The following is a 23,282-nucleotide window of genomic DNA, read 5'->3' as shown; positions in this document are numbered from 1 at the left end:
AGTGATCAAGAAATGTCGAGATACAGTGCCAGATGAGTTTTTAAAATCAATCTCTAGATCACTTTCTCTAACGCGTTCTCTTTGAATTATGAGTTACTACAGCCAACACAGCAATTCAGTTTCTGATAGATTAAGCCCTACTGGAGGTCCCCACTGCTTGGACTCCTGCCTGATGAGTCTGAGACGTCTTGGATGGGAAGGCAGAGGAAGGGAACCTGTTCAGAGATTTCAGAGATTGTGCTGATTCAGCTGTAACTAAAACCATCTGCCAAGAAAGCTCCAGCAGAACCCTAAACACCCCTTTGATGGAATTTTTGCGAAACACTGTGATTTGGTTTTAGGAAGCGATGAGATGTTTTCTAAAACTCCCAAGTCTTGGCAGGGCCTGAGACCAAAAGACAGACAGGCACACATATACTCTAAATAGCTAAAAATACCACTACAGTCCATGTACATCTTTTCTCAGTTCCAGAAAAACACAGAGTTCATCATCAGCTTGGTACTTTCCGTGTTCCAGAAAGTCCCCACCTTTCTTCAGCCCATTATCTAATTCCTTCCCAAAACACTTCAGGATGTACAAGAAGTAATCATGTTTCTTCAAGAGGCAAGTTAAAGCAAAAAAACAATAAACCCCAGGTAACTGAGAGACAAAGATCCAGAGGGAATCCCCTCCACTGGTGTGACTGAATCACACAACCCTTTTGACTGAATTTAGGAAAACAAACAAAAAAAAAATGCCCCTTCCAACTTCAGAATTAACTTATCGGTGTAGCAATCCACTTTCTTGACACCTCTGTAATAGCAAAATTATTTATCTTTATCTTTCATCTTTTTTTTTTTTTTATTGGTTAAATCAGAACTCTCCCACAGTATGTATGTACTCTGTCCTCATGCTTTGTTTATCTCTGGCAGCACTTCTACTTCTGCAATCCATACTATTCAGGTGAGACGCCACATCTTTTTCCCCTTACATTTCCATCTTTCCCTTCAGACCTAGGAATTAGAATGATTAACCCCTTACTAATAAGTAAGTCATCTCATGACATTCTTTATTCAAGTCTTATGAAGATCCAGGGACTTGAAAGCTCACTTGATTTACTGATAAAGTTTAATTACTCTGTTAAGCAGGATTACCTGCATTATCTTTGCATTCTATATCATGAAGGGAAAACATGTCCACTTTCAGATACTCCTTCCTCAATGTCTGCCTAAATATGAAAGCAAAAGTTTTATTGCTTTACCTACAACTTACTGTTTTGACTCTTACTGATGTCTAGCGTTCAGTCACGTCAAGATCCCTTCAGTTGCTTGGCCACACAACCGGAGCATGACCGATCATCCTTTGTCACCCTGTCAGTGACTCTGCTTACATATGGGCGACCTTTCACAGTACCACGGAGCCATGCCCTCTCTGCACACCAGCTGATGCTCTCCGTGACATGCATCTAAGGCGGCAGCTTAGTTCACGCTGCCTCTGTGTCCCACCAGTCTCTCCAGGAGCCCAAGAATGAATGAGGACAGTGACTGTGCAAGGGGCTCGCCACCAGCTCTGGTCCTGGATCGCTGCTGAACTGGGTGGAGGGAGGGGAGCACCTCTGCTCTTTTATTAGCATCCGTGTGCTACCAAGAAACAGTGAACTTCAGTTTCTAGAGCTTTCGATCCAAAATAGTTCGGCTTCTCTTGTACCCGCATGTTTATTCTCTATTTTTTAATTCGAATACAAAAACAAGGAAAAAGAATGTAAGGAGAAACAGTAATAACATTTTTCTTGTTATTTAGGAGACTGAAGACAGAGATTTACGTAGATGTAGAGCACAGAGATTTGGTTTACTTTTTTAAAACAACTGATCAAGCTACACAGTTGGATCATTTTGCAGCTACGGTTGGAGCCTAGATTCCTGACTCCAGCGTGAGCCAGGTGACTCATCCTTTAGAGAGAACTGAACAGTCACTGAACACAATTTAAATAGAAGAAAGGAGAGTGGATACATATGCATAGCTGCTTTACATATGGCCTAGATGTATGTGTGTATTTATGAAAAATATCTATTAATATTTATTTCAGACAGAATGATGAAGGATACGTGTGGAACTGCTGAAAATGCTCATCATAAAAGAACAGAGGAAAAAAAAAACAACCAATAAACAAACAAACGAATGGGCTGGAAAAGCCATTCAAATGGTACTGTTCCCTTCTGAGACCAGCTGCAACACTGAGAGATCACTAGCAGGTTTCACGTGTTTGCTGTTATTTGTGAGGTATTTCACCAATGTTTAAAATCACCGAGCGAGGGCTCACATTCATCCCCGTGTTTCTGCCTGTTCTCTGATGCTGCAGTCCTACCACTAGCAATGCTGGCTTGTGAGGGCTGACAAACTTTCATAGCGTGTTTTGGAAATTCTTTTGATTTCTTCTTGGATGGGGAGAAGAGTAGGCAAGCAGAGGAAGGGGAATCTGTATTTAAAACCTACACAGAAAAATTTATGAGCATGCCTACAAATCCCAGACTCAGGGGATGAAGCCTCAATCAGCTGTAACTCTCTGGCAGCAGCTCTGCTTGAAATGGCCGGGGAGAAGGCTCCATTCTACCAAGGGTGTGGGTGTGGAATTGTAATAGACGCTTCCATAAACTGCTGTCTGCTCAAATGTCATGATGTTGGCTTTCTGCCCCATTTTCAGCTGCAGAGAACAGCAGATGGGAGGGGCAGAAACAATGAAGATCCCTTTTTAACTCTCAGATTGAAAAATCTCCCAACTCTTTTCAGTCAAACAGTACTTCTGACTATTATGAATGGTATTTTCGAGGTCCTGTTTTGGAAATTACAATTACTTTATCTTATACCTAGCATAATTCCCCAAAGATTTCACAATGTGTGCAACAGGGAACAAACAAGGACTGGTTAGCTGCATGCAGAACAGCAGGTGATCACTTTTTTGTGAGTTTTCCCTTACTTTAACAAGCAAGAGTGTAATGTGCATTAATGTTGTGTTCCAGGTATAAAATGGAATAAATGGAGACAAAAAAGAAGATGCGAAAAGTCATGAAAGGAGCTTAACAGAACATTCAGTAATGACTTGGGTAGTAAAAGTGTGTAGAATTAGAAAGAAAGAAGTATTAGAGTAGCATTTTGTTCAGTTTGTTCAGAGTGTTTGGCCCCTGTGTGGAAGAAGACAGGAAGCCAACTGAAGAAGCATAATCATGTTCATTAATTAGCTTTAGAAATTCGTACAAATATGAGCTAGTTTCCAATCGCAACAAAATCAAACTCCTTTTCACATTTACAATGAGAGATTCTTGCATTCCACTGCTATCCAGTCTCTCAGAAAATAATAGGTGTAACATTTATCAGTCTGCGCATTCACACAATGCCGCCAATAAATGAATGCATTGACACAGCCAGAGCCTGCTGTACATAAATGCAACGGTGTCCCACTGAACACAGCTGCTAATTGCAGGCTGCAGAATAGCAAGCTATCAGGTGTCACGCAGGCAAAGGCTTTGGAGGAGATCACGAAATGAACCAAATATTTAACTCTCTGAGCTGCAGTTGCATTAAGATGGCCAAGGCCATTTATTTTTCTGTTTTGAAATGTAAGCTCCAGGTGTGGTGCAGCAAATTCTCACTGCAGTTGAGTGTTGCATACAGATGTATTTCACCTTCCCCTGAACTTTAAGAAGCTGAGCTTACAGTGAGTTGTCAGGAATATTACTCAACCTTGCAATTTTTAAGTCTTGCCATTTAACTTACAGAATCTTTGGTAGCTGAGGAGTTTTGTGGCCATAAATGAGAACGTCTGATACAAAAGGCTGGGTTTCCAGGTCTACAGAGAGACAGAGACCATTTTTAATAAGCTTTTCAGCATGTTGCTGCTACTGGCCCTTAACCTGCGTCTGCATCGACGTTGTTGCTATAACCCTGGTCATTTCTGAGACAAAAGGGTTTCAGTTACAGTGAATTAATGATGCTGGAAATGCCACTGTGGCCTAGACAGAGAAACTACACTGTTTCTATTGTCAACTGCAACAGCTTTAAAGAAAAATGCAAATCATATGAAATTATACAAGTATGCCCCCAACAAACTATTGTACCCCTGGTGCTGGACACTTTATCCAAATTAAATCAGGAGCAGGGGAAGGGGAGGACAGGGAGAAGGCTGACCTTGAGGGAGGGAGCAGCACCTGCTCACCGCAATGCTGGTTCAGATCTGAATGCTAACTCCATTGCACGAGTCACCAGGATTCGCTACTTGCATATCACATCTGTTAAATGGGCTGAAGAAGCTAGATCGTTTCAGGTTTTTTAAAACTCGAAGGCAGCGATGTCTATGCCAGTTTGGATGTGTACATCGATGATGAGTCAATATTTAGGTCTAATTTAGGAACAGAAAACGGAGAACGGAGGCTTGCTGGGCTTAATGAACTCATACACACTTCAAGGAGCACATGGCATAAAATGCTTGTTTTCATTTGTGTTTTCCTTTAGTAAACAGCACTGGTAGATGCAGTGATTTAGTTGAAGACTATAAACTGTTCTTCAGCTTTGAGTCTCTTTCTGTGGGAAGGTAAGGCATGGAGTGGCGTACACAGCTTGCCAAGGAACCAGTGGCAGAGCCAAAATCAGAATTCAGATTGCCAGCCCACCTGCCTTCCCGCTCCCCTTGCTGCTGAGCAAATTACCCACCACGAGAGCTTTACAGGCCGCAGAACAAATGAGCAAATAAAGGAGTGACATTAAATCTAAGCGAAGTGAAAATGACCTGTATGAGACTCCAAATAAGCAAAATGTAAAAAAATAAACAGTAAGAACAAATTATAAAAGAATTATAAAATAAGTTAGGGATTACAATAAAGAAGTCATTCCCATTTTAATGCACAACTGCTAATTGTGTGCTAATGATTTTCCTCATATACGTAGGGCTTCAGTCCAAAACTCTGAATGAAACCATTCGCACTGTTCTGCGTGTCTTTTACCAGAAGGTATCGGTGTTCCTTAGCCAAGTTGTTCCTTACTTTTGTTCATTTTGCCTGCCTGTTTTCGCTGCGTGTCATTTCAGTGCTGGTGAAAGCATCAGCCTGACAGCTTCGCAGGCTCATATTCTGTCTTCGCAGAGAAGGGAAGGATGCGTGGCGCGGAGGACGCTTGCTACAGCAGCTGCATGCCTCAGCTCCACGCTGCCCCGATGAGCCCGCTAGCACGGCCCCGTCCCCCAGCGCTTGCACGAGTGTCACTTAGGGACAGCAGCAACACCGGTGTCTGTGACGCTTTTTCTGCTAGAAACTGGACTCGGGCACGGTTTGCATCATCCATCAGCCTGTGTTAACATGGTAACAGTTTCTAGTCACTAATGACCTGGGCTGGATTTGCCTGGGCGAGAGGCCACAGACAAGAAAACCTCCCTAAACCATTACCAGCTCCTTTGACCCATTCAAATCTCTGTAATACCAGCAAAAGAAAGGAAAAAAAAAAAGGCACTTTTTTAAATAAAGCTTCTCACAAGTGACAGAGAAGCAGTCGCCCCCGCACACACCTTATTCACTCACAGTACTGAACTGGCATTCCTTCAAGAGCTGGGGAGGGCCCAGAGCTGCTGATTCAAAGACATTTGGAATAAGAACTCAGAAAAATGAAGGGTTTTGTTCCTTTCTGGCTTCTCGCTTCTTTCCTTGGCCCACTCTGCCTGCCCATGCCAATCAGCGGAGCAGGGGCACCTCTGCAGAGAAGCCCCTAGTATCTTGGCAAGCTGGAAAACCACGGTTTCCACAGCTCCGAAGAAGAAAAGACTGGTTTAAAGTGGTGGAGGCTGAGAGACAGACAGGGACAAAGGGTCAGGAATCGGCAAAGTTATACAATCTTATCTAAGCCACAGCACACACACAGGTGCCTTTTGCAGACAAGACTTCAGACAAGATCCTGGTGCATCCATAGCTGATTTTCAGTCATTTGCTTACATCAAATACCCCTGGAAAAAATTCCATAGGGAAAATGCCAGAATCAGTTGCTATCTGCACTTAGAGAGAATTGTATCTCCTGTCAATGTGTTTTTAATGAACCCAAAGCATTTCTCAAAAAAGGCAGCTGCATTTTTATTCAAGTCTCTGCCGCCTTATAAGTGACAGCTATGTGATGCTCAGTGCCATCCTGGAATGAGTAACAGCTCAAGAGTTAATTACAACTTTATTATGAACCTGTGGTTAGGACCGGCCTAAGTGAGCAAACGGAAAAAAAAATATTTGTATTCAATGAATTTGAGTCTCCTTCTTTGATGGTCTGATGAAACCAGATCATTTGATCTTTTATAACTACCGAATAGCTCGGAATCTGTTTCTTCTGTAACCCATCAGTCTGACAGCTACATTAAAAAAGGAGCTGTTTTCCTGATGATTGCCATAAGAAGCACTAAGTGACTGAGCTTCTAATCTTTCCACTTTAGCAAGCAAATGTTGTATTTCTGTTTAACAACATTTTCAAGGTCAATATAACAAGATATTCCCTACAATTGTTTAAAATTACCAATATAACATTTTGAATCTTAAAAAAAAAACACATTGATTTTAAGATATTTGTTTGAATTGTGCAGTGACATTGATAAAATACTAAACAATTCCATTCACTTCATGAAACTTGTCGCGGTTTGAGGCACCTGTAGAAAGCAAGAGATATATATATTTTTTTCCATTGCTAAAGCAGTAAGAGAAAACAAGAACACCCAACAATGCTAATATGAACCATAACAGTATGTCCATTGGGACAAGGCATGCTGTAATTAAAAGATATTTAATCTTTTGAGACTAACTCTTGCTCAGCTCTCCTTGTTAGGGTAGGCCTCTGTGATGAAGTACGACAAGGAGTTTGGCTGTTCTTTGGATTTCTTGAAGTTTCCTGCTAGATCCCACCGCAACGGGAAGCTGGGAGGCTGAGCAATAGAGCTGGCACAATAACCTCATTGATCTCTCAATTATTCTGCTAAAAGAAAGAAAATTAAAGATAGCAAAAGCAATTGGAGAAGCCAGAATATGCTGGTTTGCGTGTATATTTTAGAAGCTATTAGCCAAGGCAGAGGTAAAGAACATCAAATGGGATAATGTCCCTGCATGATTATCTTCAGACTACTGTGATTAGTGACAAATAGTAGAGAGCTGGAGATCTATACAAATGTCATTAGACCAAGGGTTGTAATGTGATTTAGTGACGCGGATACCGTGATAGCTGGTTCCTTTGACACAGCAAAACAAATGGTATTTTAGCATTGTTGGTTCACTACTGTGCTAAAAAGCAACCATCCAACATAAATGTTTGTCTGTACAAGTAGACAAGCAAGTGGTTGATGCTTTTGTTTGCATCACCGTGTATTAAACTGATGACTTAAATTGGCATCAGGAGAGCCAGGTCCTAAGACAAAATGTACTTCAAAACACTGGAACAGAGCTATGCTGTTTGATCTGGCATCCCTGCCCATGGCAGCGGGTTGGAACCAGACAATCTTTAAGATCCCTTCCAACCCGAGCCATTCTACCATTCTATGATCAAGCACACAAAACAAAGGTCAATTCTTTTTCCCACTGTTCCTGTTCTTCTTTCACTCCCGTTCACCTTGCTTTGTCTTTGACTCTCTCGGTTTGTTCCGGGCCAGGCTGCCACCGGCTCTCTAGGCGGCACCCGAGGGGCTACGCTTTCTGCAGCAGGCAGCCCCTTCTGCGGCACACTTCTCTTTCAGGGGACCACTGCTCACAGCTACGCTGGCTGGGCTCCAGCTGGCCTTGCTTGCTCTCAGGTTGCTTTTTCTAGTTATCTGTTGGGCAGCCCTCATTCCTAACAGGACAACTTTTAACTCTTCTCCTAAGGGAAATAGCAGAAATAAATTCTTTCTTTGGGATAAGGAGGGATAGCACTACTTGCAACCTCATAAAACTTCTTGGGGTTGCTTTTGTAACCTTAATTAGATTCTGGTTAATTTAACCTGGTGGTTTGCATGATGTAGCAGTGTCTCATCTACATCAGGGCATCATACCAGGAGAGCCAGAAAAAAGTCTGTAGGACACTGCCCCAGCCCTTTTCTACTCCTCAGCCAATTAACAGTGACAGAGACCCTCTTCAGTGGCTGGAGGACAGGAGTCTGGGTATGTTGATGTTCAGTACAGCAACCAAAATGCATTCATAAGCAAATTGATTTTTATTATTAAATGATAGAGGTTTATGAATAACTGAATCTTAATAGAATTATTTCCAACCAACTTCCATCCATCAAGAAAACCCACAAAAAGAGACTCTTAGTAAGTACACAGGACAGAATCAAGTTAATTATTTGGCATCTTGGTTGTATTGGTGATTAGGTTCTTTATCAAATCATTTCAGCTGACCTCTTTTTTTAGCATTTTTTGCTATGTCTGTCATCATCAATCCACAAAGCATATGAATACAATTTTCTGTTTTACAACCTTGATTTAATTTCATTTGTAAATGCTAGGAAACAAATTCAGCAGTGTTGTGCAACGGATGAGCAAGGCCCTGAAATACAGTGCACGAGAACATATTCCCTCTAACTTCTCTCCATCTTCTGGAGGACATAATGCAGTTATTGTTCGCCTTCTTTCATGGTCATATTGTTCATACCGATGGGAGGACGTTCCCTCATGACATATGACTGGCAAAACGTCAGCGTGCATTGAAAACAGATACTCTGCAACGGTCTACAGACACTCCGCATCCAGGCAGAAATGAATGGAATGAAAATATTCTCAGCCTCAGATAGGAAAGGGGGGAGATGGCTCGTAGGCTTCAGTACTTCACTGAAGGCCTTCACGACATAAATAGTAAATTGTGTAACTGATACACTTGAACTCACTGACAAAGCAAAGAACCAAGTTCTCAGCACCAGTTTTGAATGATCATGTATCAAAACACTATTTCTGTGATCGTTTTGTTTTTCTACAGTGTTTGTAAATTCACAAAGAAAGGAGAGAGCTTATGCATAGAAGACACTACTGCGCCTTCTGTTTATTCTGGACACAAAATAATACCCAGAGCTTCCTCTAACAGCCTGCTGAGAGCATAAAGTAAAAGAAAGCCTCCAAGAGGAAGTACTGAAAAGTAAATAGGCAGTGCAAGCAGTGCTGCTGAGACTCACTACAAAAAGTCAGCCAGCATGTCAGAGTTTTGGTTAGTACCCTGACTGCGAGCCTGGGAGACAGAAATTGCCATATAATTCTTTCTGCAACCTATAATTACATTCTTAACCTCTTTGGCTTTTTTTCCTTTTTGATAAAGAGGAAATAATTCATTTCCAGGAATATAAGTGGCTTTAATTCACTTGGATCAAGCCTTTTTATTTATTTATTTATTTATTTTTTCCTGATTCAGTGCCTGATTCAGTACCATGATTCTTGCTGCTTCTGTCAGACTATTCCACATTTCCCAGTGGTTTTCACTAGTGCAGTTTGGAAGCACTCTTTGTTCTTGTAGTCCCAGTGCCTGCTAAGACTTTTCTTTTCGTGTTCTTTGACGTTTATTCCCTAGGAGCTGGATCCTTCTGTCCTTATATGTGAGCCAAATCTCCCAATGAATTTGCAAACGTGCAGGATCAACAACTTAAAAAGTTTATTTGTTCTTCAGGGTTCTCTGTGTTCACAGGAAAAAGGACGCCTGTGGGCAAACACTGCATCGCTAGGTTTCATCTTCACAAAAAGGAAGCTTAGAGAGGAAGGAAGGCACAAGAGTGCAAAGTTAACGACTAGAGAGAAAAAAAAAAAAAAAAAAAAAAAAAACACCTTCTCTAGCTTTTCCTGAGAGTCTGCTAGTTAAGACGCAGTTACAGGGCACTGAACTTGCATGTTTCTTAAAATACATCAAAAGACTCCTTCACTGGCTTGGCCCAGTGCCAGCAGTAATTGCTGATTCCAGAAGGAATTCTCGGATTAATAATATCTTTGGATATATTCTCGAGACGTCCTCCAACTTGGACATTTATACTGCATTTACATTTAGGCACCTGAAATCTCTAATGGTCTGACACCTCGAGCTGGAAAACACTGCCAGCTCCTATTTACTTCAGCTTTGGTATCTGCGTCAGAGAGTGCTGGCCTGGCGTGTTAGAAGATGTAATGTATTCAATTTATGTCCTACATAAAAGTTGAGATCAGCATGAATGACTAGATCCAATCTGCAGCTTTAATTCAAACAAACAGTGCTGCTGACAACACTATTTCTGTGGGTAAGGACTCTGTCTCACAAACTCACACATTAGACAATCTTCACATTTCATTTTAATGTGGATGTCCTTCTTCTAAAGTCAGAAATTTTATGGCAAGTAGTCTCAGTGACGAGCCAACATTTGACACTAATTGTGTGAATATTCATGGTTAGACACTGCCATTAATATCTTCTTATGCAACAGAAGAAAAAACTTTTCTTGTTCTCTGTCTGCTGTGCACAAACAGGACAGTGCTAATGATGTAGGCTCATCTGTTTTCCAGCCAGATGGACTATACTAATTTTTCAGTCTGACATTTTACAGCAAAAGAGTCAACTTCATTCCCTAAGGAGTTTCTACATCAGCTCCTTTAACTTGTCAGTGTTAGTTAATTTGGGCTACGTGTGTAGCCTCATGTAGACAAACACTCAATTTACTGTGCATGTGAAATATCCCATGTTTGTTGTCTAGATATGCCAATGCTTAATGACCCACGCTAATAAATACAAGTGCTTTGTTTCCAGTCTGAATCTGTCTGAACTCAGCTTCCTGCTATTGGATCTAAATATATTCCAGGCACATATCTTAGAATTGTAGAATCACTTTGGTTGGAAAAGACCTCCAAGATCACCAAGTCCAACCGTTAACTTAGCACTGCCAAGTCTACCACTAAACCTTGTTGAATTGTCCATCATTTCCATGTGGTTCAGCTTGGGATATGTAAAACTGATAACTATGTACTTCCACAGGCATTTTCAAAAGACTTTTACCCTTATTTTTATGATGGTTTAGGTCCTTCCTCCTTAAGTTTTCTGCAAAAAAGCAGGTAAATCCATTCACATCCATTTACACAGTTCAGTTTTCTACATTGCTTCTATTTAAACTGAGATATTTTCCATACATATCAAGTCCACATGCATACAAAAAGCATAGCACAAGGGTTTGAAGGCTCAGATAAAATCAAATCTAAGGCCCAGGTAGTTCTACCTCTTGCCAAGAATATTGTGTAGACATCTTTGTTTAACCTTGAGGAAAGAACATGCAAGATATGGTACCATCACCCACAGATGATGCAGTAAGTGTATGTCACATCAGCATTACTTTGCCAGCATTCCAACAGGAAATTATATTTTGTAGAGGATATTTTATTCTATGGTCATTATTATCAGCATCAAGGCCATCAGTGAAAGCGTTAAGCAGACAAAACGTCTGCCAGAAGATCTCAGTTATTTGTGCTACTGCATGTGCCTTTATCCCTGACGGCATCCCCCAAACCAAGAGAGAATAATCTTTTTATGAATAAAATTACTTTAAATTCAGATAAATGCATGCTAGAGCGGTGAGATGCTCTGGAATACTGAAACAGCTTGTGAATGGAAAAATCTTTTGCTAGTACAAAATAAGGGCGTTGCTGCATTGTCTGCAGGAGATAGCAATGTTCAGCCTTCTGGGGGATAGAGCAAGGAAAATATAATGCAGCAGAAAATCTTGCTAAACAAGAAGGCAGCCACTTGCTAAAAAATGTATTTTGTGTTTTAAAAACTTCCCTGTATTTCTATTCCTTATTGACGATCTCTTTCAGACTCTACTCTTCCAGTTACTTTTAAGTAGCCAAAAATAGTCCTCTTAAAATAATAATAAAAAAGACAAACGCGTGCAAAGAGGAAAAATTCTTCAATAACAGCCTATTATTATTTTGTTTTGACCCTCCAGCCACCACCACCAAATATAGAATTTCTTCCATCTTTTTTATGAGTCTGTTTGCAGACTGAACAAAATGACGGTAATCTGTTTGCATCCAAAACACCAAACCTGCAACTATAAACCAGACAATTAAAATTAAGATTCACTATAATCATAAAAATTCTGTGGCTGACAGAGGAGCGTCATTTAAGTCATAAATTCTCATTTTGAAAGGACAGAAGGGACTATGACAATCACGGTCTAATTCCTACGTAACAGAAACAATGTAATTTAACACAATAAATCAGACGTCAGTCCCCTGCCTTCTGATCTGTAATAGCAAGGAACTTCTACTTTCCATTTCACACCAAGCAAGTGAAGGACCCAGGGATTCTTCAGTTTTATCCACGACCATTATCAAACAGATTTCCAAAAAACCATTATCAGAAACAGAGCAGAATCAAATCCAGGCTCTAAGCAATCTTGAACACGGATGAATCGGCACCAGGAAATAATGATGGGATGGGAATATCTTTTAGAGACATCATTACAGGATGAACACAGGGTAAAATCAAACTATTCCATTCCTTGCAAAGTTCACGTAATTGGATCTTGCAAAACAGATAAATACTGTAATGGATCTGTTGCTTCATTAGCACGCGCTCTGATAACCCGCAGTACAATATCCATCAAGCTCTTCAGTCCCTCTGGGGAAGGTTGCTGCCAGTGGTTGACAGAGACGTGAGTCAGGCTCAGGATCAGCAGACTTGTGTTTTCAGCCTCTGTACCGGCTGCAAATAAGAACACCAAGCAGTTTGAGGGCCAGGGTGCAAAAGCTGGATGGAGAACAAGCTGTTCTCCCTGAAAAAGGGACTGGAGCTACTTACAAGCGGATGCTGATGTTTGTGAATCACCATGAAGCTGTTATAGGTGACTCCAAACAAGTGAGAAAAGGATTATACTTTGGCCAAGGGAGTTTCAGGCCCATGGGTTAGCCTTTGTAACTTGGAATGAGTATCTCTGGTGTACAGCTGAAGTCCCAGTCGTCATATTTCTAAATCTGTCCTGCCCTTAGACAGTAAGTTAAGAAGCGTAGAAAAGACTGTGATGAGCAGCTCAGGTGTGAAAAACTCTGACCACACTGATGAGCCTAGATGAACGTGTCTGTTCATGGTCTAATTAGTATCAAAACTCCAGGATGCAATTTTCAAAGGTTGTGAGACACCCAGCCTTACTTTAATCTTAACTTTCATGTTATATTGCTCCTGTATTTATATGTGCTTTATTAGATAGGTTTTAATTTGGACCAGCTTAAACTTTATTTTATCTGAAACACCTTGCTTGCTGTGTTTCTCAGAAACACAGAAACATTAAACAGAAGTCTTCATTACAAAACCAGAGCCTGAAAGCGTGGCCTCTGTCTTTAAGCATGTCTTAGCTCACAGATTGTAATCAAGGCCTAAAGGTTGCAAGAGTCTTGAAAAACTTGCACTGAAGAGCCCCAGAACACACGCTGAGGAGGATATTTACCTGAACTTGGAAACTGGATGCACAGGCATTTATGCCTGCATATGGTTTGCATTGTGTGTTATTTCTTTCCTAACCTCTGAACGCTTCATTTTACAATATTAATATTGATTCGTGCTTCATTTTTGCATAGAGCAGTGATTACATTGGCAGTAACACTGACATCATCCTAGCGCTGTGCATCCCATAGCCGCACTTTCATTAAGAACCGCAGAACACGGATTACTCAGATCAGATAACCTAACCAGTGGGAAATCAACACAAAAGCTCACTTACCATTACAGTGCTGGAATTACACCAGGGATGAGCCTGTCTCTGTGGGCTTCCCCAGCTCACCAGTCCTGAAGCGTCATCCGTGAACGCAGCCAGGATCGCAACACAGCGCCGCTGCCCTCGCAGTTAAGCAAAAAGCCCCTCAGCCGAGCTCTCCCTCCTCACCTTCCCATTCACCAGTGGCTTCAACAGACATTTGATTTTTCTGTTCTGTGTTTGCCTGCAACTATTTTTAGCAGCTAATAGCTGACACCCTCGGGAGCGTGATGTCACCGCACTTCGCACTTGCAAGGCTCTCAAAGCCAGCGGCAGCGGCTGTCACCGCGCTGAGCCGGCTCATTAGGTGAGGTAAGGCAGTGGCACCGCCAGAGCCGAGTTCAAAGGACCAACCGGGAGGAATTTCAGTAAGATCTCAAATGAAGGAGAGCTTTCCCTTTTGCAAGTAATTTGCAGCCAGGGTTTTTAAAATTGCATGATTTTTTTTTCTTTAAAAGCTGCTGAATACTTTTTACGGTACTAATAAAAACACAGTTTTAGCAGCAGTCCTTCTGCCAGTGTCATGTGCAGGAGTCCTGGGCTCTTTTGGACTTTACGCCGGTCAGCTCTTCCCATCACACCGGTAACCCTCTGAACAGGCAGCCACCGGCAGCTTTGCCAGTGATCTCAGCAGAGGCTACGCACTCCGTTAGCGTGGAAACTGAACCTATCCACATACCAATATTTGCTCTCATCATATTTAATGATCCTTCTCCCTAGCAACCTCCGCTTCGTTGGGTATAACGAGGCATTTCTAATTTCCCTTCACAAGATGGAACTTCGTGCCCTTGCTCTTCCTAGTAGCTCTTCTTTGCACCTCTCACAGTTCATTTGTCTGAATATACCAAAATGCCACTGTAGAAACAGTCAAAAGGAGTTAGAGTTAGCACTCCTTGTAAGATGGTACTAATATTTCCTTCTCTCCGTTAAAAAGCTCTCACCTTCCAGGATTGCATCGTACATTTCCACCACAATCATTGCATTTGCTACCATAATTACACCCCTTTGGCTAATTATATTCATCCTTCCACTGACAAGTATGCTCAAATTTGTTTCCTCCTCTGTTACTTCCAGATCATAAACCCTCACCTTATAGGGTTAGTATTAAGTTATTATTAAGTTATTATTAAGCCTGAATTGTATGGCTTTGCAATGTGTGCTACTTGGTTACATCAAATTACCAGCAAGCTAGACAAAAAGTTAGTCTAATTCTTCTTGAATGACAACCTACTTCTCCTCAGTATTGGCAATACCTCCCAACATTTTCTTATGTAGGAATTTCATCTCAATGTGTCAGCAAATATACTAAATACAAGTCCCAAGAATAACCCCACTACTTACCACTACTGTCAACATTGCTGATAACTGGGGCAGAACATTGATTTGATGTGTGGGTCACAACTAGCAAACTGTTAATCTGTGTGCTGGCATTCATGGGATGCACCCCACCTTATTTCAGATTCCATATAAATTTTACATGCAGTATAATCCACTTTGTTCTGTATGTGCGCAGAAATTGTAATAATTGCTTATGTAAATGACAAGCATTAATACAACGAGCTAGCCAGGAGTATAATTACTGAAGAAACTGTGTGTGATATTTTCATTCAGGAATACCTCCTTAACAGTCTTACTTTTTTCCTAAATGCACTTGACACCTTGAGCACCCGGAATCTCACGCAGATGGCTGAAATTCATGTAATTTTTTTTTCCTCCATAAACAATTAACTACTTAGAATTTACCTTGGATTTTGTTCATTCTTAATTATCAGACAGTAATCTCCCGAGGCAAAAAGTCTAAACAAGGATGTTTTAAATCTCCTTAGCATGTTGGGTGCACCGTCTCTTCAAGCCCAAGATGAAAAGGTCCCTTTCAACTATCAAAGTTGATGTCCCCTGGAGAATCATGCTGCGCTTCTCTTGCCCATTCCTTTGAAAGGCTATATCAGCAAGCCTCCTGTTATGAGTCACATGAAAAACACCAAATACTCCCCAAAGCTGGGCGGACATCAAAGAGGGACACTTAAAGGGTCTGTCTAAACGCAGCTGAAAGGCTTGTTCCAAGCCGCCGTGCAGGAGCACCCACATCAGACAGGTCCAGGGGAACAGCCGGCTCCCAAAATAACGCGATGAGATCGGGGATGTGGGAGCACGCCGCTCACCAAGAGTTTTGCCTGGAGAAGAACATGTTTGTAGGTACCGTTGTTTATTCTTTCCTCACAGTCAAAAAATACTTCAAGAAAACAATCAAAAGAATATTAAAGCTTAACAATGGTGCAATCAGTAGGTTTCTATGTGCGCGTATTTTCTGTCATTAGAAGAGTTACGCGCCAACACAGATAGGCTGCATGCTTTTTAAGGGCTTGGATTAATCTGTTGTTTATCAATAAGCACCAGGGGGAGAGAAATTTTCTGATGACATTATCAGCTGAATTTTATCTTTTCTACGTAAAGGGCTACTTAATAGGAGGAGGAAGTTTCTCTTAAGAAGAAAATTTCTGTAGGTATGGTGAACGCTTGTGCAAGAACCTGTGGAATATCAGCCAAAAAGAAGGAATCCTTTCTTTTGCACCATGAAACATATTAATGTCATTGTCCCCCTGCTTTATTTAGGTTCAAATAGTTTCCTATTAATGCTACATTAAATCAGAACAGGATTCTTATGGAGATATATACAGGAAAAAAAGCCAAGGCTTGTATATTAAATATTACAGCAGTGAGTAAAACATACAGTGAGTATCAGGATCAAATCGTAGCATCTGTCTGCCAGGATTTGTTGGTGTAGAGCTGTCACCAGCATGCCTTCGTGTCTTCTATTACAACAACACAAGTGCAACAGGGAAACATGAAAAGTGTTAATAGTGCTGCAAGTCAGTTGCAAGGGACAGAGATTTCAACAGATCTTTGGAAGCTAGGCCTTAGCCAAAAAAAAAAATCGGTAACAGCACTTGAAGAAAAATATTTCTAACCATAAATAATAAATTTGAATCCTTTTGAGTTAAATTTTTTTCATCCGTTTGAATGAACAGCCAGAATTTACTTACATTTCTTTTCAGGTAAATGCTGCTTTCTTAGTACATCAAATTCGGCACAAAAAGTACCGCTTTGATTATGAACTTTTCTCTGTTTTTCTTTTTCTTTTTTTTTTTCTTTTTTTAATAGATCCTGTAGAATTAAACAGCACAATTTATGATTCTGTCAGGGACTTCACAGAAGCCGATCCTGATTACAGAAATAACCTCCCATCTCTAGGAAAGAATGTAGAAGAGAACGGTCCTTGGGTCTACCTGACTTCAGATTCTGTTACAAATGCAATGCGCAGGTCTAAGGTACTCTCTTTCACTGACTTTCTTTTCCTTTCAGACAAACTATTCAGCCTCCACACATGGGACCTGAACGTCACATAAAGACCAGAAAGAGAAGACTGAGGGGAAATTTGAGTTTTCCCAAGGGGATGGCATACAAGGCATACATTGTCAGTAATAGGTTTGTAGTCCTAGGTACAAAGTTGTCTTTGCAGTGACCCTACAGGGACTGGGTTTTACCGCTGCCTGTTTCATAGCTATCTCAGGTGCTTAAGGCAGGCGGTTATTTAACTGAAGTCTCTGATACAGACAGTGAAGCGCGTTGGGCTCCTGTAGAGGTGCCTCAGAGGTGGAGCCATATTTGTGGATTTTGAATTACTTTCTGAAAGAACTTCCTCTGCATTTAAACTCAATAGCCCAAGAAAATTGGCTTCCTCATCTGGGCACCTAAGGTAGGTATGCAAGGGTAGGCAAAAGGAACACATCTACTTACACATCTCCTTCCTTGTGTTTCTGCACTCCATTTCTATCACATTTTCAAATTTTGCTGAAGTTAGAAGTAGCAGATTTTATCAGTGCACTAACTGGTTCAACCACACTCTTTCCTGCTCTGATACTTCTGATTCTTTGCATATCTAAACACATCTCGGTCTTTCATCCCCTCTAGTGAGCACGCACTCTTAAATCTGACTATTTTTAGTACCTCATCTATGACTGTCTTCTCCAAGATGAAAGATGTCCCAATCTATATAACATGGAATAACGATGCCTACATGTGTGTGAACTGCTTACATACTGGTGTGTGAAAACCACTACGCAGGCATAGCATATTGTATTTTTATAATTAATCAGAAATATAATATGTCTGTTACAGTCTCCTGCATTTCACCTGAATTGATATTCCTTTACTTCTTGTAGTTTGTCACACTTTGGTAAAATCAATTTCCCATTTCTGAGAAGACAGCATGCTGATTAATAAAAACTCATCTTCTACATGTCCTCTTGTGATTTGCAGGCATGGAAAGCATTAATGTGTTTTCTGTGCTGAGTGACAAAGTTCTGTAAGAACAAGTCACACGAAATAGAAGGATTAAACTTTCTGAAGCATGAAAATTGTAATAAAATTCTTACAGAACAGCCACTACATGAAGCACGTGATTCCCTGCCAATAAAAACACAAACTGTATAGATTGGCAAGAAAGGGTGGAGATCGTGACTGTAATCACTGTTCTGGGATCAGACAAATATAAGTCAGGAGGCTCCAGCAGCTGGGTTCTACCTCTCTCACAGAACCCACTGGACACATCAGGTCTGGATCCAGCCTGCAGATTTCCACCAGAGAGAAACCAAGCTTGCTTTAACATGGAGCAGATGTCAGTGCCTCTCAGGGAGGTCACAGAGAAGTAAATGGCTGCAGAAAACATTCCCAGCTCCACTGCAGTCCCTTTAGAAGGGAGAAAGATGGTGTCATGCTAAGGATTTGTAACAAGGTAAAGGCACACAATATACAGCAGAATAACACGTATTTAAGAATATCCTTAACTCAGTCCCTCTAGAGATGAAGTGAAGAATTTGCACAGGTACTGAGCAGGACCTAGGGGACTGCACATGGAACCCTGGGGGTATTCGATCCAGCCATCCTCCTGTGGAAGGGTTTTTGTCTTTCTTTGCAGGGTGGTACCTGAATCCCTGCTCTGATTACTCATCCTTCAGGGACACAAACCTACCTGGACATTTAGGCAGAGATTTTGCAGGAAATCACAGGGTAGGAAAAAACAAACCCAGGTATTGTTTGTTGTTTTGTTTTGTTGTTCTTCTTCTTTGTTTTGTTTTTCTTTACATTTCCTTGCTGGATTATATCCCCACCACCTGAAACACTACTGGAAATTAAAGTCCAAGCCATGATGAAGCTGGTTTCAGATGCTCAGATGAAAATATAAATACTGCTTTGGTTTGATTAATGGGGACAACACAAGACCAGACCTGGGTTATAAGATTTGGGTCTGTTCCTAGGTCTGTTACTAATCTAATTGTGAATCTTAGGTCCTCAAATTTCTTTTCTGTGCTTTCACTTCTGTAAAATAAGGCCATGATATTGACCTTCATTATAAAACACAGAGATCTATGGATGAAAAGGACTGAATAAGAACTACTTGTTATCATTAGGCTGGATCCAGAACCAAAAGAAGTCAGTTTTCTAGTTCAGCCTCACTTGCGACTATAATTATAATCTCATCAGAAGAGTTTGGCCTAAAAAGGCAGAAATCTCTTAAGAATAATTCAGAGTATTTTAATGCTGCTGTATTAGAACCCCTAGCTTTACTTCAAGCTCAAGTTTCGAAGTTTAGCCTTACCTACATGTCACCATCATTCGTCATAGCTGCGTTTTGCTATTTAAAAGCAAGAATAGCTGAAAATAGAAATCCCATTTGCTCTCAAAACAATTGCTTTTCTCTTCACTACAGACTGAATGAAAACAAAGCAGATACAAATAGACATCTATCATTTCAAGCTGATTAGATTTTATAAAGCCATTTGGAAAATTATTTAAAGTATATCCTGTGTTTCTGTAAGAACAAAAATATTACCCTCAATTCCGTAAGATTTCAACTTTTTCTTGACAACTCCATGGCTCCTTTTAGTCTTTTTTTTTAAACCACTTTAATAGGCAAACTGAATCTGGTCTCCTGACAGCATACCAAGATACCCAAAACAAGAAATTATAATGTGTTCTGAATGTTTCTTTTGCTACAAGCTTCAGATCAAGCCTTTAATGTGAAAAAAAAAAAAAAACATCTTCCCTATAAAGCTGAAACATTTCAGCAAATATGGGTGCAATATATCTGCTTTATTGCAAAGAAAATCCTTTTTCAGGGAAGACTCTGATTCAAATTCCCAGTCCAAACTGTGCGTCATAGTCTGAATTTCCTAGTCTGATAGCACCATTAAAATACCTCCCAGAGACCAAATTCAGCATAAATTCTGATTTGTTTGGCCAGTAGAGGATTAGGGAAACCCCTTAGCAGAGCCTAACAGCTCTAACAGCCTCTATGCTTACTCTTATATTCCTTCCACATAGAAAGTAGCCAGGGAAAGGAGCATTCCTCAGAAACAAATACTCTGATGGAAGATGAAAGAATCCCCATCCAATGTATGCACTTAAGGAACAGTCCAGCTTTAGAAGAGGACATTTCTCTTTAATCTCCATTGAATATTAGTGACTATAACTCCAAATTCTTACCTTGTTTTACGATGTTCTTACTACATTGTATCATGCTACCCTGTGTATAAAAACAATGGAATGAAACCCTCTAATTTTAGCTGTCATAAGCTAAAGAATAAATGGCAGCAGAAGCTTTCATTTATAATTGCAGGATTTTAGGTAGCTACAAAAAATGTTAACTATTCTGTATGCGAACAATTGCTCAAACATTTAAGCAAAATTTCAGGGACTTTAAGAAAGTTGTGTGTGCTTGTGGGTATTTAAGAGTTGATGGTGAAGGTGTCACTACGCTCAGAAACAGAAACGACTTTTCCATGTCACATTCAGCTTATTAATAACCCAATTACTTCTGTCGCAATGGCACATCTCTCTCTTTGCTTTTTGTTATTATTATGCAACTAGAATAGCTTTCAGAATCACTTTCAGCTGAGCTTGAAGAGGTAAACTATAAAATTCAGCAAGAATCAAGTTCTATGCTGAAATGCTATTGAAATTCAGTAGATTACTGTTGAGTGACATAGAGTATGCAATTATGCAAGAAGACTGTTTGCAACAAGCCATCTTGGAAGTACTTCCATTTGTGAGAGGATTTTTTCATATTCTGAAACTGAATACATTAAAAAGCCTGTAATCAGTTAATAGAGTCAAGTCTGCAATTCTAAATTTTGAATATCTTCCTTGGCAAGATGAGCTTCTTAGTTCTTGTGATTAACTTACAAACAAAGCCAAACAGAAGAAGCTGGTTCAGAAAAATCAATGCAGGGAAGCAGTGCCAGTTTTTCCCTCATAAATATTTCTCCCTTAGAAACCACTGAAATTTACTCTCTACCATGTGTTTTATATGGTTATATGCAATTACACTACTTCCTACATAAAATACAAACCTGGGTAAAATCTTGCATAAAGGGATATAAAAATTATATGCAACCTCCTGGCAAATTGCCAAAGTGGCCCTTATGCTTACAAACCAATGCATCAATCTAATCTCTGTGTGTACATGCGTGACAATATTGCCATACAGCTGCTTTCTTTAGCTGTATATTTTCATGACCTTGAAGCTCAGGATAATGGATTTTTTATTCTATTCAGTATCTTCACACAAGGATATCTACAATCGTTATAAAAAATCTCCAGTCGGAGGAGTAGGGAAAAAAAAAGGGACTTCAACTGCTCAGTTTCTAAATTAAGCTACATCTGAAGTTAAAAATAGCCCTTCTGCCTGAAGATGCTACGGTGCCTGAATTTAAACAGCCTGTTTCTTTCCCTGACAGATAACATTTATTGTGCTCTCTGCTGAAAAAAAAATGCCGTGTATAGGGAGGATACTTTTTTATTTTAGTTCAATTTCATTTCACCTAAGACAGAATTAAATAAAAAGTCACTCTTCTAGCCAGTACACATATCAATTTTCCCATGGATTCATTTATCAAATTTTACTAATTAGACCTAAAAATATTCATGTGTATGTGTGTGACTTTTCTTATTTCTTTCTGCAGATGCTTTTGGAAAGATCAATAGAAAGAATATATTACCTGAAATGCAATCAGATTTCAACAATAAATCTCCTAAAACTGCTTGTGCCCATCTCTACTAACCTATCTTATTTTCATTTACTTAAGTTATATATATATTTATATATGCTGATGTAGAATCAGCAATGAAATGCAGTTACATGTACTGTACACGAAGAGGCTTATTCACCACTTTTCCCCAAAGCATGAATGGAAAAAGAGTAGAAACTGCATCCTATTTCACTCAGTGGCTACTGCAGAGCCAGTATACGGATTTTCACACTGCCTATCTTCTAAGGCAAACAGAGGCTGAGCGGTCACAGCTATGTGATATGAGCCCTGCTTGTGCTACTCACATGGAGCAATTCAGGCACTGTCTTGAGGGATAGTGTTTGCAGTAGTAGTATATTGCATGCAGATTAGAAGGGTAAAAAATATTTTAAACCATCCAGCTCCTCCTCTTGCCAACAGAGGTTAGTTTTTTTGTCAAAATTTCTCTTGCTCCATGGAAGGCAGTTTTAAAGTTTCAAGCACTGTATCCATCCTTGCCTCTGGGAAACTTAATTTTCTTCAATATCCATTCCAAATGTACTGTGCCTTAATTTCATCGTTCTATGAGAATTAAAATTAATCAGATTCACTTCTACATTTTAGACAAAAAATAAGAAAGGCATATGTCTAATATGCAAAATTGAAATTTGAATCTGGCTATATTGAGACAACCTTCCTTTCCCCCTCTTTGTTAAATTGCATATTTTATATGAGCGCTCCCAAAGGAATAGCAGAAAAAGACTCAGGAATAAGTAAATGAAAGATGAGATGGATATAAGTACTCACCCCCAAGCAAGACTTTCACATTGCAGTCAATTTGCGGACTAAAAGCCTGAAAGAGCCCTGAAAGCTTTATAACCATCAATAATATTTGCAATGATGTAAGCCAAAGGCAATGATCTAAATTCTGCAGACCCTAATTGAATAAAACACCCATTGAAGTCGATAGGAACTGCACTCAATTAAGCTGTACACTATTTCAGGTCTATAGCATTTCACATAAAGTTACCACATAGCACCTATGAGCAGTTTTATTTGTAAGAGGCAATGTCTGCAAGGTGCAAGGCTCTGTGCAAGTAGCCTGGCCTGGAACACCCACATTTAGTTGGTTTAGTGTCAGCAGAGCTGAACTGCCATAAGGCAGCAGCACGTCAGGGCAGGAGGCCTATTCCGCGATCCCAATGAAGCCTGAAGTCTGCTGTGCCTTGTAGGCCTGACGCAGCAAAGTCAACCATCTTACAGTGGGGCTGAATTTGATTCAAACTTTAGATAAAGTGGGAAATAAGTTTGAATCCTTGTGAGATTTGATTTGTATATCCATAGTTCTGAGTCATCACAGTGTAATTTCTCTAAACACATTAACCCAAGCTACACCCTCAGTTGTTAAACACCCATGAACACACACGTGCAGAGTCCTGTCCTGTCATAAGATGGCTTCTATGAAGGAAACCTGTGTCAGGATACGCAAGGCCTCGGATTTTGA

General features: G+C 40.2%; 1 protein-coding gene across 2 annotated transcripts in view; it reads right to left on the bottom strand.

Annotated features, from left to right (window-relative positions):
- Positions 1–23,282, bottom strand: part of GNB4 (G protein subunit beta 4) — a 58,358-nt gene that overhangs the window by 30,729 nt on the left and 4,347 nt on the right. The window contains exon 1 of one of the 2 annotated variants that reach the window (XM_040566855.1): positions 13,677–14,011. The exons of the other annotated variant lie outside the window; for it this stretch is intronic. The gene's annotated coding sequence lies outside the window, so the exon portion shown is untranslated. Of the gene's footprint in view, positions 1–13,676; positions 14,012–23,282 lie in introns of those variants that run through there. 2 annotated transcript variants of the gene reach the window in all.

The sequence above is a fragment of the Cygnus olor genome, chromosome 9, assembly GCF_009769625.2.
Source record: "Cygnus olor isolate bCygOlo1 chromosome 9, bCygOlo1.pri.v2, whole genome shotgun sequence".
In the NCBI taxonomy this organism is placed as follows: Eukaryota; Metazoa; Chordata; class Aves; order Anseriformes; family Anatidae; genus Cygnus; species Cygnus olor.
This window is presented reverse-complemented; position numbering and strand designations above follow the sequence as displayed.